The 17,967-nt window shown below is 40.1% G+C and overlaps 1 protein-coding gene across 15 annotated transcripts in view; it reads right to left on the bottom strand.

The window, feature by feature from the left end:
- Positions 1-17,967, bottom strand: part of SEL1L2 (SEL1L2 adaptor subunit of SYVN1 ubiquitin ligase) — a 149,889-nt gene that overhangs the window by 39,016 nt on the left and 92,906 nt on the right. The gene's annotated exons all lie outside the window — the stretch shown is intronic.

A 17,967-nucleotide genomic window follows, 5' to 3' on the forward strand; every position in this document is an offset into this window, starting at 1 on the left:
ACCTCCAGGGTTCAAGTGATTCTCCTGCCTCAGTCTCTCGAGTAGCTGGGACTACAGGCGCCAGCCACCACTCCCGGCTATTTTTTTTTTTTTTTTTTTTTTTTTTTTTGTATTTTTAGTAGAGATGGGGCTTCACCGTGTTGGCCAGGATGGTCTTGATCTCCTGACCTCGTGATCTACCCGCCTCGGCCTCCCAAAGTGCTGGGATTACAGGCGTGAGCCACTGCTCCCCGCCTCTTTCTTTTCTTTTCTTTTTTTTTTTTGAGACGAAGTTTCAGTCTTGTTGCCCAGGCTGGAGTGCAATGGTGCAGTCTCAGCCCACTGCAACCTCCACCTCCTGGGTTCAAGTGATTTTTCCTGCCTCAGCTGCCCAAGTAGCTTGAATTACAGGTGCCCACCACCACACTGGCTAATTTTTGTATTTTTAGTAGAGATGGGGTTTCACCATGTTGGCCAGGCTGGTCTCAACTGACCAGATGGGGTTTCACCTAAGGCCAGGCTGACCTCAAGTGATCCACCTGCCTCGGCCTCCCAAAGTGCTGGGATTACAGGCGTGAGCCACCACGCCTGGCCATTGTTAATTTATTTTTTATACTATAACAGCACCCTTTTACATTTTTATTAAGGCTGCAGGAATTTGGGAAAGCTCACAATAGTGGGAGGTTTGTGTAATATATGTGAATGTAGGCTAATTCTTACTGTGCTTTATTATAAATTATAGCAATAAAACCAAGGGCCCTTATATACTTTCCTTTCTTGGAAACGAAATATTTTTCCTTCAATATCTAAAACATTTAGGCTGGGCGCGGTGGCTCACGCCTGTAATCCCAGCACTTTGGGAGGCCGAGGTGGGTGGATCACGAGGTCAGGAGATTGAGACCATCCTGGCTAACACGGTGAAACCCTGTCTCTACTAAAAATACAAAAAATTAGCTGGGCATGGTAGCGGGGGCCTGTAGTCCCAGCTGCTCAGGAGGCTGAGGCAGGAGAATGGTGTGAACCCGGGAGGCAGAGCTTGCAGTGCACCAAGATCGCGCCACTGCACTCCAGCCTGGGTGACAGAGTGAGACTCCGTCTCAAAAAAAACAAAAAACAAAAAAAGCCCATTTAGATTTGGATACTTTTCTTCACATTATTTTTAACGTGATGGATGTAAAATATTCAAACAATAACAAATATACAGAATAAAAAAATGAAAGGCTGGGCACAGAGCAAGATGATGGAATAGGAAGCCTCAGACTGCATTCCCTCACAGGGACAATGATTTAATTATAAATGATCAAAAAAGCCTTTTTGAGAACTCCAGAAACCAGTTAAGAAGTCACAGGACAGCAGGCAAGCTCAAAGCCAAGAATAGTCCATGAAACAGGTAAGAAAAGCCATTTAATTTCATCCATGATCCCTCTTCCCTCAAGCCAGCACAGCTTGGTGCTTTCAGGAGAAAAAGCCCAACTGACAGTTTCTACCTTGGGAGGGAAAGAGAAGAAAGGAACACATGACTTTTCAGGGGGCTCTTCCAGTGACTGGTTTTTTTCCTCACCTAACTCACAGTGCTGACAGAGCCAGTATATTTTCCATCCCTAGGGGCTATTGAGAACAAAAGAGCTCAATGGCTTACTGCAGTGCCAGAGAATTTGCAGTACCACAGACAGAAGGAGTAAGAGATTATAAACTCCTGGAAGAAAAAAAAAAACTGGCAAACCACTCTAATTGGGAAATAACTTACACAAGCCCAGAGAAGATGCATCCCCAGAAAAGGTTCAAGAAGCTCTCAGAATTTTTAACTGTGCTGATTGGTGAAGACCTTTCACATACGAAGCTAGTCTATAAAGACTAGGAGAGATAGCTGTTTTTTCAAGTGCACAAATCGTAGCAAAATAATAATAATAACAACAACAACAACAACAACAAGGCACACCAGGAAACAGGAAAAGATGGTCCTATGAAAGGAACAAAATATCCTGAAATCAACCTTAAAGAAACACCAAATAATGAATTACCTAACAAATAATTTAGAATAATCATCTTGAAGAAACTCAATGAACCATAAGAGTATACAGAAAACAAAATTTGGAAAATGATGCATGAACACAATGAGAATATCAACAAAGAGAAACTATTAAAAAAACAGAAATTCTGAAGCTGAAGAATGCTATATCTGAATTTTAGAAATGCACTAAAGGAATTCAATAATAGAGTTGATGAAACTGAAGAATCAGCAAACTTGAACATAGGTCATTTGAAATTATTGAGTTAGAGGAACAAAAAGAAAAAGGAATGAAGAAAAGTAAAGAAAGCCTAAGGGACTTATGGGATACCATCAAGTGGAACAATATATACATTATGAGAGTCTCAGAAGAAGAAGAGAGAGAAAGGGACAGAGAGGATATTTGAAGATTAAATGATTGAAAACTCACAAATCTGAGGAAGGAAATAGGCATCTAAATTCAAGAATATCAAAGGATTCCAAGTGAGATGAACCTGAAGAGCCCCAAACCAAGACACATTACAATCAAGTTTTCAAAACTCAGTGGCAAAGAATGTTAAAAACAGCAAGAGAAAAGCCACTGGTCATATAAAAGGAACTCCCTGTAACATTATCAGCAGATTTCTCAGCAGAAACATTACAGACCAGAAAAGGATGGGATAAAATATATATTCAAAATGCTGAAAGAAAAAGCTGTCCAGGCCAGGCGCGGTGGTGCACACCTGTAATCCCAGCACTTTGGGAGGCCAAGGTGGGCGGATCACAAGATCAAGAGATTGAGACCCTCCTGGCCAACATGGTGAAACCCTGTCTCTACTAAAAATACAAAAATTAGCTGGGCATGGTGGTACACGCCTGTAGTCCCAGCTACTTGGGAGGCTGAGGCAGGAGAATCACTTGAACCCAGGAGGTTGAGGTTGCAGTGAGCCAAGATCATGCCACTGCACTCTAGCCTGGTGACAGAGCAAGACTCCATCAAAAAAAAACAAAAAAAAAAAAAGGAAAAGAAAAAGCTGTCCACCAAAAACACTATATTTGGTAAAAGTGTCCTTCAAAAATGAAAGAAGAATAAAGCCCTTCCCAGACAAACAAACGCTGAGGGAGTTTATCACCACTAGACCTGCTTTGAAGGAATTGCTAAAGGAAGTCCTATAAGTTGAAAAGAAAGGACTCTAGAACTCTAGAAAGCAACACAAAAGCATATGAAATTATAAAGCTCTATGAAAAGGTATGCATGTAGACAAATACAGAATCCTGTAGTATTGTAATGGTGGTGCATAAATCAATTCTGATATATAATTTAAAAGACAAAACATAGAAATAATTATAACCATAAAACTACATTTAAAGTATATAAAGTAGTAAAAAGATGTAATTTGTGAAGCTGATAACATATAGTGGTGGGGATATATAAATGACTTGAGATTTTGTGTGTGATTGACATTGTCATTATCAGTTTAATATAGATTGTTATAATTATAAGATATTTTAGCCATCCATGGTGCCTCATGCCTGTAATCCCAGCACTTTGGGAGGCCGAGGTGAATGGATCACCTGAGGTCAGGAGCTTAAAATCAGCCTGGCCAACATGGTGAAATGCCATCTGTACAAAAATATGAAAATCAGCCAGGTATGATGGCAGGCACCTGTAATCCCAGCTACTTGGGAAGCTGAGGCAGGAGAATTGCTTGAACCTGAGAGGTGGAAGTTGCAGTGAGCTGAGATTGCACCATTGCACTCCAGCCTGGGCTACAGAATGAGACTCCATCTCAAAAAAAAAAAGAGTATAAGATATTTTATAAATTCTTCATGGTAATCACAAAGAAAATGTGCATTGAAGATGCACAAAGAAAATGAAAAAGGAATCAAAGCACACCACCAAAACAAAAACAAACACACAACTAAAAACAAAGGAATGCAGTAAGAGAGGAAAAGAAGGACAAAATAACTACAAGACGTACAGAAAAAAATAACAAAACAGCAATAGTGATTCCTTCCCTATCAGTGATTGCTTTAGACGTAAATGGATTAAACTTCCAAATAAAAAGATATAGAGTGACTGAATGAATAAGAAAACAAGTTTCAGGTATACACTGTCTATAGGAGATTCACATTAGTATAAGGACACACATAGGCTGAACATTAAAGGATAGAAAAAGATATTCCATGCGTCAAATTATGCCCCTGCTTAACAGACAAGATGGACTCCCTGTGGCTGAAAAGCTGAAAGCAGAACCAAGAGTTACATGGCAGGGTGAAGAAATGGTCACACTTTCTGTGTCCTTGGAAAGCATTATAAAACCTGTTTTTCCACAACCAAGTCAAAAAACAATTTCTGAAAATAACTGCAGCTAGAAATTCCTCAATTGACCCCAACAGACCACCTGGTGCCTCCCAACTGAACACCTGGAACCAGCTAATTAAGACAGCAACAAATGAGTCAAAGAAGAAATCACAAGGGAAATTAGAAAACATCTTGAGAAAAATGAAAACAAACAACAAAACACACCAAAACTTATAGGGATGCAGTAAAGCATCCCATAAGATGCTAAGAGGGAAGTTTAGAGCAGTATATAATATAAAATGCATTACTAAAGAAGATCTCAAATAAACAACCTAACTTTATACCTCAAAGAACTAAAAAAAGAACAAACCAGACCCAAAGTTACCAGAAGAAAGGAAGTACTAAAGATTAGAGTAGAAATAAAAGAGACTAGAAAGCCAATACCAAGAAGTCAACAAAACTAAAAGTTAGGTTTTTTAAAAATATCAACAAAAGTCTGGCCAGGTGCAGTGGCTCATGCCTGTAATCTCAGCACTTTGGGAGGCCAAGGTGGGTGGATCACCTGAGGTCAGGAGTTCGCGACCAAGCTGGCCAAAATGGCAAAACCCCGTCTTTAATAAAAATACAAAAATTAGCCAAGCATGGTGGCAGGCACCTGTAATCCCAGCTATTGGGGAGGCTGAGGCAGGAGAATCATTTGAACCCAGGAGGTGGAGGTTGCTGTAAGCAGAGGTCACACCACTGCTCTCCAGCCTGGGCAACAGAGCAAGACTTAGGCTCACAAATCAAAACAAACAAACAAAAAATCACAAAATTTGCAAACCTTTAGCTAGATCAACAAGACAATACAGAAGACTCAACAAAATTCAGAAGTGAAAGAGGAGACATTACAAATGATGCCACAGTAATAAAAAGGATCATACTGTTTTTTTTTTTTTTTTTTTTTTTTTGAGACGGAGTCTCGCTCTGTCCCCCAGGCTGGAGTGCAGTGGCGCGATCTCGGCTCACTGCAAGCTCCGCCTCCCGGGTTCACGCTATTCTCCTGCCTCAGCCTCCCGCGTAGCTGGGACTACAGGCGCCCGCCACCACGCCCGGCTAATTTTTTTTTTTTTTTTATTTTTTAGTAGAGACGGGGTTTCACTGTGTTAGCCAGGATGGTCTCGATCTCCTGACCTCGTGATCCGCCCGCCTCGGCCTCCCAAAGTGCTGGGATTACAGGCGTGAGCCACCGCGCCCGGCAATCATACTGTTATGAATAATTATGCACCAACAAACTGGATAACTTAAAACAAATGGATGAATTGCTGGAAAAATACAACCTACCAATACTGAGTTTTGAAGAAATAGCAGATCTGAACGATTTGTAACTAGTTAGTAGATTGAATCAGTAATCAGAAACCTCCCAACAAAGAAAAGCCCAGGACCAAATGGCTTCACTAGAGAATTCTACCAAAAATCTAAGAAGAATTAACAGAAATCCTTCACATTTTCCAAACTTTCTATGAGGCCAGCATTATCCTGATTCCAAAACTAGACAAAGACACTACAAGAAAACCATAGACCAATATACCTGAATATTGATGCCCAAATCCTCACAAAATACTAGCAAACTGAATTCATGGCACATTAAAAGGATTATACACCATAACCAAGAGGAACTTACTCCTGAAATACAAGAATGTTTCAACATATAAAAGTCAATCAGGCTGGAGCAGTGGCTCATGCCTGTAATCCCAGCACTTTAGGAGGCCTAAGTGGGCAGATTGCTTGAGCTCACGAGTTTGAGACCAGCCTGGCCAACATGGCAAAACCTTGTCTCTATAAAAAATATGAAAATTAGCTGGGCATGGTGGTGCATGCCTGTATTCCCAGCTACTTGGGAGGCTGTGGTAGGAGGATGAATTGAGCCCAGGAGGTGGAGGTTGCAGTGAGCCAAGATCACGCCACTGCACTGCACTCCAGCCTGGGGAATAGAGCCAGATCTTGTCCTAAAAAAAAAAAAAAAAAAAAAAAGCCAATTACCATAATACAACACATTAACTGAATGGAGGACAAAAGCCATTGATGGATAAAAAATATTTGAAAACTTCAACATGCTTTTGTGAAAAAAACACTCAACAAACAAGGACTAGAAGGAAATTGCCTCAACATAATAAAAGGCCGTATATAAAAGCTTACAGCTTACACCATACCCAATGGTAAAAAACTGAATGCTTTCTAAGAACAGGATCAAGGCAAAGATGCCCACTTTTGCTACTTCCATTCAGCATAGTCATGGAAGTCGTAGCCAGAGCAATTAGGCAATAAAAAGAAATAAAAGTTATCCAAATTGGAAAGGAAGAAGTAAAATTATCTCTATTCCCAGATGACATGATCTTACACGTAGAATTCCTAAAGATTAGACACACACATACACAAACTGTTAAAACTAATAAATGGACCAGGTGTGGTGGCTCACGCCTGTAATCCCAGCATTTTGGGAGGCTGAGGCGGGTGGGTTGCTTGAGGTCGGGGTTTGAGACCAGCCTGGCTAACATAGCGAAACTCCATCTCTACTAAAAATACAAAAAAATTAGGCAATCGTGGTGGCAGGTGCCTGTAATTCCAGTTATGCAGGAGGATGAGGCATGAGAATCATTTGAACCTGGGAGGCGGAGGTTGCAGCAAGCTGAGATCGTGCCACGGCACTCTAGCCTGGGCAACAGAGTGAGGACCCATCTCAAAAACAAACAAACAGGCCGAGCACGGTGGCTCACGCCTGTAATCCCAGCACTTGGGGAGGCCGAGGCGGGCGGATCACGAGGTCAAGATATCGAGACCATCCTGGCCAACATGGTGAAACCCCGTCTCTATTAAAAATACAAAAATTAGCTGGGCACGGTGGGGGGCGCCTGTAGTCCCAGCTACTAGGGAGGCTGAGGCAGGAGAATGGCGTGAACCCGGAAGGCGGAGCTTGCAGTGAGCTGAAATCACGCCATTGCACTCCAGCCTGGGCGACAGAGTGAGACGCAGTCTCAAAACAAAAACAAAAACAAACAAATAAACAAACAACTCCCCCCCCACACAAAAAACTAATAAATGAATTCAGCAAAGCTGCAGGACACAAAAACAACATGCAAAAATCAGTTGTGTACCCATATACTAGCAACGAATAATTAAGAAAAAAATCCAAGGAAGAAAAGAAAACACTTCCACTTACAATAGCATTAAAAAGATAAAATACTTAGGAATAAACTTAACTAAAAAGGTAAAAGACTTTTACAGAAATCACTACAAAACATTGCTGAAATAAATTAAAGAAGATACAAATCAATAAGAAGACAGCTGTGTTGATGGATTGTGAGACTTAAGATTGTTAAAATCCTCATACTACTCAAAACAATTACAGATTTAATGCAATCCCTATTAAAATATCAATGTTATTTTTTGCAGAAATAGAAAAACCCATCCTAAAATTTATATGGAATTGCAAAAAAACCATGCATAGCCAAAACAATCTTGAGAAAGAAAAACATAATGGGAGGCCTCGTATTTCCTGATCTCAAAACATTCTATAAACCTACAGTAGTCAAAATTGTGTAGTACTGGTATAAAGACAGACATTTAGACCAATGGAACAGAATGCATAAAACAGAAACAAAACCTCACATACAAGGTCAAATGATCTTTGACAAGGATGACAAGGCTGCACAATGGGGAAAGGATAGTCTCTTCAACAAATGGGGTTGGGAAAACGGGATATCCACATGCAAAAGAATGTAGTTGGACCCTTACTCTAGATCATATACAAAAGTTAGCTAAAAATGGAATAGACCAAAAGTAAGTCCTGAAACTATAAAACTCCTCAAAGAAACTGTAGAGGAAAAGCTTCATGACATTGGATTTGGCAGTCATTTCTTGGATATGACAACAGATGTGCAGACAACCAAAGCAAAAATGGACAAGTGGGACTATACCAAACTTTAAAAAGTAGGAAAGGAAACAATCGATACAGTAAAATAACAATCTATGGAAGTGGAGAAAATATTTGCAAACCATATATCTGTTAAGGGATTAACATCCAGAATGTATAAAAATTCTTACAACTCAATAACAAAAACCCCCAAGTACCCCAATTTTTAAAATGGGTAAAGAACTTGAATACATATTTCTCCAAAGAAGATATACAAACGGCCAACAGGTATATGAAAATGTGCTCAATATCAAGGTGCTCAACATCACTAATCATTAAGGAATGCAAGTCAAAACCACAATAAGAGCCCGGGCATGGTGACGCATGCCTGTAATCCCAGCTACTAGGGAGACTGAGGCAGGAGAATCGCTTGAACCCAAAAGGTGGAGGTTGAAGTGAGCCAAGATCATGCCACTGCACTCCAGCCTGGGCAACAAGAGCGAAAACTCCCTCTCAAAAACAAAAAAACAACAACCAAAAAACCCACAATAAGATATTACTTCATACCTGTTAAGACGGCCACTATAAACACACACACACACACACACACACACCCCCACACACACACACACCCCGAAAAAACCCAGAAAATAAAAACCGCTGGTGAGAATGGGGAGAAATAGGAACCTGTGCACTGTTAGTGGGAATGTGAAATGGTGCAGCTGCTATGGAAAACAGTATGGAGTTTCCTTAAAAAATTAAAAATATAATTATATGATCCAGCAATTCTACTTCTGGGTATATAACCAAAAGAACATAAAGCAGACTCTCAAAGAGTCTAGTTTCCACCCAGTAGGTGGAGCTGACACATGGGTATTGATTAGAAGTCTATAAAAAGAGCAGTCCTAACCCCTGTCCTGTGCAGCCAGGCAGATAGCCCATCCCCTGACCCCACTGGAGATGGGAGGCTTATTCCCTGGAGAAATTAAACCAAGGAAACTTCAGACTTTGAGACACAGACACATTAAAGAATATGGGTGAAGAACAAGGCTGAAAACAGGAGTATTAGAAGAGTCTACATTCTGTACAGTGAGTCTCCGGCTCTCTTTCCCAAAACTCTCATATTTATAACCCCACACAGGAGGTGTCTGAGATACCTCCTACTCTCTTACCCCAAGTAACCAATTTACCATCAACTTCCAGCGAATTTCACCTCTACAATATCTCTCTAATTCATTTCTTCCAGCACCTGCTATTGTGAGCTAGTCTCAATTCTCATCAGGACAATTGTAGTAGTATCCAGGCTTGTTCTCCTCCTGTCCATTCTTCATTTATGGGTAGAGCCAAATCTACTTATGTCACCTGGGCCCTGTTTAGCACCTTTTAATGGCTTCCCATTGTTTTTTATTTTTATTTTTATTTTTAGTTATTTATTTTGAGACAGAGTCTCGCTCTTGTCACCCAGGCTGGAGTACAATGGCCCGATCTCAGCTCACTGCAACCTCCGCCTCCCGGGTTCAAGCGATTCTCCTGCCTCACCCTCCCTAGTATCTGGGATTACAGGTGCCTGCCACCATGCCCAGATAATTTTTGTATTTTTAGTAGAGATGGGGTTTCACCATGTTGGCCAGCTGGTCTTGAACTCCTGACCTCAGGTGATATGCCCACCTCAGCCTCCCAAAGTGCTGGGATTACAGGCATGAGCCACTGTGCGCAGCCTGTTTTTTATTTTTACAATTTATTTATTTATATTTAAAAAGATGCCATGTGACACTAACCCATTGTTTTTTAAATATTCTCTTGAGTATACTAAATTGACACATATCATCTGTAAATAATAATTTTGTGAGTTCCTTCATGTAACTCTTATTTCCTTTTACTTTATTGGGTAAAACTTCCAGAACAATGTAATGAATTGTGGTCATGGCATGTATTCTTTTTTTTGTTTCTGATTTTAATATGGATGTCTGTTGTGGTTTGCTATTATATATACATTTTGCTAATAATTTCAATTAAATGCTCTCAGTTTACTAACTTTTAGAATCAGAAACAAATGTTGAATTTTATCACTCTATTTTCAGCATGTATTATAATTATTTATATTTTTTCTTCTTAGCATATTAATAAAATTCACTTAACCAGCATTTACTAAGCAGATGGTGCCAGGCACTCTCCTCTGCACTGGAGGTAACAGAAATCAACAAGAAAGTCAAAGCCTGTGTCCTTCCCTGGCAGAGGGTGGAAGGGCAGAAGGAACGAACTTCCTCCCTCAAGCCCTTTTATAAGGGCACCTAGTCCTATACAGGGGGCGCCACCCTCATGGCGTAATCACCTCCTGAAGGCCTCACCTATTAATACTGTTAAATTGGGCATTAAGTTTCAACATGGATTTTGGAGAGGACACAAACACTCAAACCACAGCAAGTACCATGAAGAAAACTGAAGGAGGATAAGTAGGTAGAAAGTGATAGGGTGCTATTTTATTGAGATTAAGCTACAAACATGTATTCTTAATGTTGAATTATCTTAATATTTCTGGTTAAAAATCCTACTTGATTAAATTTCATGCTTTTCAGTTCGCTAAAATTTTATTTAGAAACCTTATATTGGTGTTCATAAATGAAATCTGCCTGTTTTATTCTTCTGGATTCTTATTAAGGCATTTTAGAATGATATTTAAAGATTTTCTTTTTTAAAAATGATTTACATAATAGAAAAAAAATTTCTGATGGTTTTATTTTATAGAATTTCCCAGTAAAACCAACTGAGTGTAGTGTCTTTGGAGAGGCTGATCTTTGACATTTTCAGTTTGTTCCATAGTTATAGGTCTAGTCAAGGCTCCTACCACACTGATACAAGTGTGACCTATAATACCCTACAGGAGGAGCTGATTTATATTTTCTGGAAAATGTCTTTATTTCATCTAGATTTTAATGTATTCACATAAAGTTGAATATAGCACTGTCTCATAATTGCTTACATTTCTTTCAATCTGTGGTTTTATTTTTAAATTTGCAATGTTATCCATTAGTTATTTTTTAAAAATTGTGATAGACTGGTCATGTAACTCAGGGGCCCTGGGTTTTCTGGTACACACTGAAAAAGTGCCCACTTGTAACTGTTGCACCTTGAGTTCTTGTTGTTTCAGAAAGTTCCTGGAGAAGCTCGGCCCCAGAGAAACAAAAAACAGTTGGATCCAGAGATGGCTGAGTGGGAGATGAACTTTGGCGAACTCTTATTGTTATAATCTTAAAAACCCGGCCCAGGGAGGAGCTTATTCTCCATTTTCTATACAGGCGACATATGTAGAAACATAATCTGCCGCTGTGCCTGTGCGGCCAGGACTCCCTCTCTACACGCAGTGATTCAGCTGACCAGCCCAAGACATGCTCGGTTTTCACGCCTGTTTGTAGGGGCACTGCTTTGGGGCACTACCTCCGGTGTCCTCCTTACTTGTTTCAAGTAATAAAATCCCCTTGTTAAATCCTCCTTGGTTATGGTCATTGGAGGCTCACCTGGCAACAACCAAATGCACCTATTATGTGAGTAGCAGCTAGAGTTTTGTCCCCATTATTGGGAGCATTTTAAAGAACTAAAGAATCATCTCGTTTTTATTTATGAAATAAATGACTTTGTTCTCTAATTCATTGATTTCAGTTTTTGTTTACTAATCCTTTTGTCCTACCTTTATTTTGCTAGAGTTAATTTTTTTTCCTTTTCTTTTTCTTTTTTTTTTTTTTTTTTGAGACGGAGTCTTGCTCTGTCCTCCAGGCTGGAGTGCAGTGACGCGATCTCGGCTCACTGCAAGCTCCGCCTCCCGGGTTCATGCCGTTCTCCTGCCTCAGCCTCCCGAGTAGCTGGGACTACAGGTGCCCGCCACCACGCCCGGCTAATTTTTTGTATTTTTAGTAGAGACGGGGTTTCACCGTGTTAGCCAGGATAGTCTTGATTTCCTGACCTCGTGATCTGCCCGCCTCAGCCTCCCGAAGTGCTGGGATTACAGGCGTGAGCCACTGTGCCTGGCCATTTCTTGTTTATTAAAACACGTAAAGCTGTATATTTTCTTCTGCATCTGGCATTAGCCCTATTCCGTAACTTTTACTATGTAGTATTATCATCATGATTGAGTGCTTAATATGTTATTTCAATTTCTATTTTGCTATTAATTAGGAGACTTGTAATTTTATAAAAAATGTGACTAAGCTATCTTTTTGTTATTATTTTGTAGTTTTATTGCTTCTAGTCAAAGCTACCATTTCTCAAATAAATTGAGATTTTTCTTTGTGGAATCTTTTTTTAAAACTATTTTTTGCAAATTTTTTTCTTTTTTTTTTTTTTGAGACGGAGTCTCACTCTGTCGCCCAGGTTGGAGTGCAGTGGCACGATCTCAGCTCACTGCAAGCTCTGCCTCCCAGGTTCCCGCCATTCTCCTGCCTCAGCCTCCCGAGTAGCTGGGACTATAGGCGCCCGCCACCACACCCGGCTAATTTTTTGTATTTTTAGTAGAGACGGGGTTTCACCATGTTGGCCAGGCTGGTCTCAAACTCCTGACCTCAAGCAATCCACCCGCCTCAGCCTTCCAAAGTGCTGGAATTACAGCCATGAGCCACTGCCCCCGGCCTTCACACCTACTTTTAATTACATATAGATTAAGGGGTGGTTTATGAAGAAATTTCCAGAAAAAGGGTAGTAATTTCTGGGTTGTCAGCTCATTGCCACGGAAAAGGGCAGTAACGCCAGGGTGTTGCCATGGCAATGGTAAACTGCCATGGCACACTAGTGGGTGTGTCTTATGGAAAGCTGCTTCCACCTCATCCCTGCTTTAGCTAGTACTCAATTTGGTCCAGTGTCCAAGCTCTACCTCTGGAAACGAGTCCCACCTCCTATCTCGGATCCACTGATTCATTAGGGGTGGCAATGAAGACATTATAATTCCGTCATTCCTTCTTCATTTATTAGCTGAAATAATTCTATAAAGAAAAATGTCACCCATACTCTATTGTGCAGAATAGGCAAGATAAATATTTGACTCCCTTGATCAGTTTTCAAAATAATGTGAGTTGGTTCTTTAATGTCCCCTGAAGTGATGAATAAGTGTTGTTTCTAGGTATCATTATGAACAAATGGATTTAAATGATTTTAGATGTTTCAGTCCATTGCGATCATTATTCATTTTGGTGCTTGATCATTCCAGCTTTAGCCGGTGGGAGCCTATTTGAGTTGGATCCTCCATCCCTTGGTCATGACTCTAATTTCCTGACACCATCCTTCCTATCAGGTATGATAAGATATTTTAAGATCATCTTGTACATTTATTCCCCACACCTGGAATTTGACATTTTCCAAATTGCTGGTCCCTTTTTAGTAGAAGAAGACTTCTGGTTTTTGCTTTAAAAACAATTATTTTGAGAGGAGAGAGTTAATATCTAAATTTAACTTTTAAAATATTTTTGTCAAATTAATCAATGCAAGTGTATGAAAAGTAAAATTCCGGCCAGGCACAGTGGCTCACGCCTATAATCCCAGTACTTTGGGAAGCCAAGGTGGGCGGATCATGAGGTCAAGAGATCGAGACCATCCTGTCCAAAATGGTGAAACCCCGTCTCTACTAAAAATACAAAAATTAGCTGGACGTGGTAGCGGGGGCTGTAGTCCCAGCTGCTCGAGAGGCTGAGACAGGAGATTTGCTTGAACCTGGGAGGCAAAGATTGCAGTGAGGTGAGATCGCGCCACTGCACTCCAGCCTGGGCAACAGAGCAAGGCTCTTTCTCAAAAAAAAAAAAAAAGTTAAAATTCAAGTGGTTCTGAAGAGCTGATCAACCACTTTTAATGATTTCAACAGTTCTGATAATTACCATTGTTATGATTCTAGATAAATTGCTACTATTTGCTGTTGCTTAATTTAGATATCTCACACATTATCTATGGATGTGCTATGGTAGATGATGATTTAGATCATCAATGTCACTTTCTCACAGTTCCTCCTCACTCCTTCTCTCAGTAGAGTCATTTTTTGTCAGAGCAGAACTGTAAAAGTCTGTTTGGGTGTTTCTAGTATTTGCAAGGTTCTACTTATTTGGAGCTCATGATTTCTGTCACCATTCTTAGAAGTTCATTCCACACACTTATGTGTGCTATTGGTAATATGCCTTTCTTTCTATCCTTCTTATTGGCAACACTCTAGTCTTTGCTATTCAACTTACTAGTCGAAGAAGTATTTAGGAGGCCGAGGCAGGCAGATCTCTGGAGGTCAGGAGTTCGAGACCAGCCTGATCAACATGGTGAAACCCTGTCTCTACTAAAAATACAAAAATTAGGCAGGCATGGTGGTGAGCCTGTAATCCCAGCTACTAGTGAGGCTGAGGCAGGAGAATCACTTGAACCCGGGGGGAGACGGAGGTTGCAGTGAGCCGAGATCATGCCACTGCACTTCAGCGAAAAAGCGAGACTCCATCTTAAAAAAAAAAAGTATTTGAAGACCATAGGGTCAGGAGCAGAATCCCGTTGAGTATTTCAGAGACCTGCTTTCACCTTGACATTAGTTTATTAGTGTTACCACTCTCCAACTGCCATTATCAAGCCCACATTTTTATTTTTTCATCTAGTTCATGAGAACATCATGTGAGACTCTGTAAAATGTCTTCCTAAAATCAAAATACATCAAGGTCTTACAATTCAATTAAAACAAAAGTACATAATTTTTTAAGCTTTTTATTATAATTTCAATTACATTTATTACAATTTCAAGTACAAAGAACTCCTTAAACTTGGAAATTGACTACGGAGTTCATTTCCTAAAAACATTATAGCTCTAACATGCAGTTTATAAGCATAATTTGTGTCATTTATTTAATACATACACCAAAAATAAAAAATATATATGTATTTGGCCGGGCACATTGGCTCACACCTGTGATCCCAGCACTTTGGGAGGCCAAGGTGAGCAGATCACTTGAGGTCAGGAGTTTGAGACCAGTCTGGCCAACATGGTGAAACCCTGTCTCTACTAAAAGACAAAAATTAGCTGGGTGTGGTGGTGTGAGCCTGTAATCCCAGTTACTTGGGAGGCTGAGGCAGGAGAATCGCTTGAACCTGGGAGGCGGAGGTTGTACTGAGATGAGATGGCGCCACTCTACTCCAGCCTGGGTGACAGAGCAAGACTCCATCTCAAAATAAACAAACAAATAAATATATATATAAATAAATACTCTCTGATTCTGCCAATTCCTCTAATCTTAAACATTCCTCTTTTAGGAAAGCGGACCATAAAGGCTGTTACTGCCAATGGAAGGCGTCTGGGATCCTGGTACTCCTCTCACCCTTGTAATGTATATATAAATGGCTAAATTGGCTCTTTTTAAGGATATCTTCTGCCAATATTAGATTTTTATTTTTCTTGCAACTCTTGGCAATTCTTGATTCTGCTCAATTTAGAATCTAATTTAGTTATGCAGAAACATTGACGTAAACAAATATACTGACCTTTTTTAAATAAGAAAATAAAGATACTGTTCTATTGAGTTGGGCTTGTATTTTAAGAAACTTTCACCAACAGTGGATCCTTTTGTGCGGTGCCTGGCAAACTATTTGGCCTGATCCTCCTGGAGAAATCTGTGAGCTCAGGAAGTTGTGAAGTGGGTTGTGTGAGAGTTGTATTTCCATTCTGTGACTGGGGAGGGGCGTATTCCTCAGTATAAAGCTCATTCTTAAAAGTAAAGAGTAAAACCATGCTTTTACCGGCCTCAAATAATCAACCCAGGGTTACACTTCCACTCTCTTTAGCAGAAAACTAACAATGGGTGATTCTGAATTAATTCTCTGGAGGGCTCAGCTTTAATTTAATTTTTAAAATACTACTTGAAGTATGCCAGGACACTAGAGGAAGTCATAAGATCTTACGGGCTATCGTGTAGTAAATATGTTGATTATAGTAAGCACTGTCCTATAACTTTTTTTTTTTTTGAGACAGAGTCTCACTCTGTCACCCGGGCTGGAGTGCAGTGGCGTGATCTCAGCTCACTGCAAGCTCCACCTCCCAGGTTCATGCCATTCTGCCTCAACCTCCTGAGTAGCTGGGAGTACAGGCACCCACGACCATGCCCGGCTAATTTTTTGGTGTATTTTTTAGTAGAGACGGGGTTTCACCGTGTTAGCCAGAATGGTCTCGATCTCCTGACCTCATGATCCGCCCTCCTTGGCCTCCCAAAGTGCTGGGATTACAGGTGTGAGCCACCATGCCCGGCCTGTCCTATACCTTAATACTTGAACATTGTCACTTACCAACTTTACAATAGTCTATTTTTAGTATTTGGTCCTTTTCTAAGATAAAGGTGAGATAAAATGAGATGGATTACAGAATGATTAAATCTTAATCCAGAAAAGAAAAATGTTGTGAATTGAAAGAGAAGCTACATAATAGTGATGATACCAATGACACTTTCAGTGGTTTGTAAAGGTCAAGCTCAGCAAATTGTTTGTAAGACTTATTTCTTTTTCTTTTCCTTTTTTTTTTTTTTTCGAGACAGAGTTTCACTCTTGTCGCCCAGGCTGGAATGCAATGGTGCAGTCTCGGCTCACTGCAACCTCCACCTCCCAGGTTCAAGCGATTCTCCTGCCTCGGCCTTCCAAGTGGCTGGGATTACAAGCATGCACCACCATACCCAGCTAATTTTTTGTATTTTTATTTGAGACGGGGTTTCACTATGTTGGCCAGGCTGGTCTCGAACTCCTGACCTAAAATGATCTGCCCGCCTCAGCCTCCCAAAGTGCTGGGATTACAGGCATGAGCCAGGGCTCCCAGCCCCTGTAAGACATATTTCTGAACTTAACCATTATGCTGTGTTTTTAAGGAACTGTTACAGTAGCTGGGATTTAAATTAATAGAGTTCAGAGTTAAGTTCAAATATTTTACTGTACTTCAAAGTAAATTACTCAAGTTCCATAATAACAATTTAAACATTAAATATTCCTCCTTCTACTTTTTATATAAGAAATTATTATTAAAGGAGAAAAAAGATTAAGCAATTTTCCTTTAATTATTGCATGAAGCTCGAAAGCACCTGTGATCATTACTTTTAGCTCAAATTGCATAGCAAACAAAAGTGTGAATCAACCCTAAGGAACAACTCAGGTACTGTCTGTACTTTTAATACAAAAAGAGCATTAACATCAAGAAGAAATGCTCAATGCAGGTAATTCTAGAATTATCAAAATGATCATTAGGTGGATACTAAAAATAATTTTTTTTCTGTATTAGCACAGTTCTAATAACCTATAGTCTCTCTGTGAAATGCTTCTGTATTTTAATTTTTTAAATTTTTTTGAGACAGCGTCTCACTCTGTCGCCCAGGCTGGAGTGCAGTGGCCCCATCTAGGCTCACTGCAACCTCTGCCTCCCAGGTTCCCGCCATTCTCCTGCCTCAGCCTCCCAAGTAGCTGGGATTACAGGCATGTGCCACCACATCCAGCTAATTTTTGTATTTTTAGTAGAGACGGAGGTTCACCATGTTGGCCAGGCTGATCTCAAACTCCTGACCTCAAGTGATCCGCCCGCCTCAGCCTCCTGAAATGCTGGGATTACAGGCATGAGCCACCACACCCGGCCTTATAATTTAAATTTGAAATAAATAAAGAAAATGTGGAATCTTTGCCATTAAAATAGAATAATTATAGAATCATAAAGCATGATAAAATAGGCAAACACTCATATCTTTTTCTTTTATATGTCAATGATGTTTATTTTTACATGATAGAATGAATTTTCTTATAATCCACAGCAAAACTATTTTAAACTATGTAACCAAG

This window comes from Gorilla gorilla, chromosome 21, assembly GCF_029281585.2.
Source record: "Gorilla gorilla gorilla isolate KB3781 chromosome 21, NHGRI_mGorGor1-v2.1_pri, whole genome shotgun sequence".
Classification (NCBI taxonomy): Eukaryota; Metazoa; Chordata; class Mammalia; order Primates; family Hominidae; genus Gorilla; species Gorilla gorilla.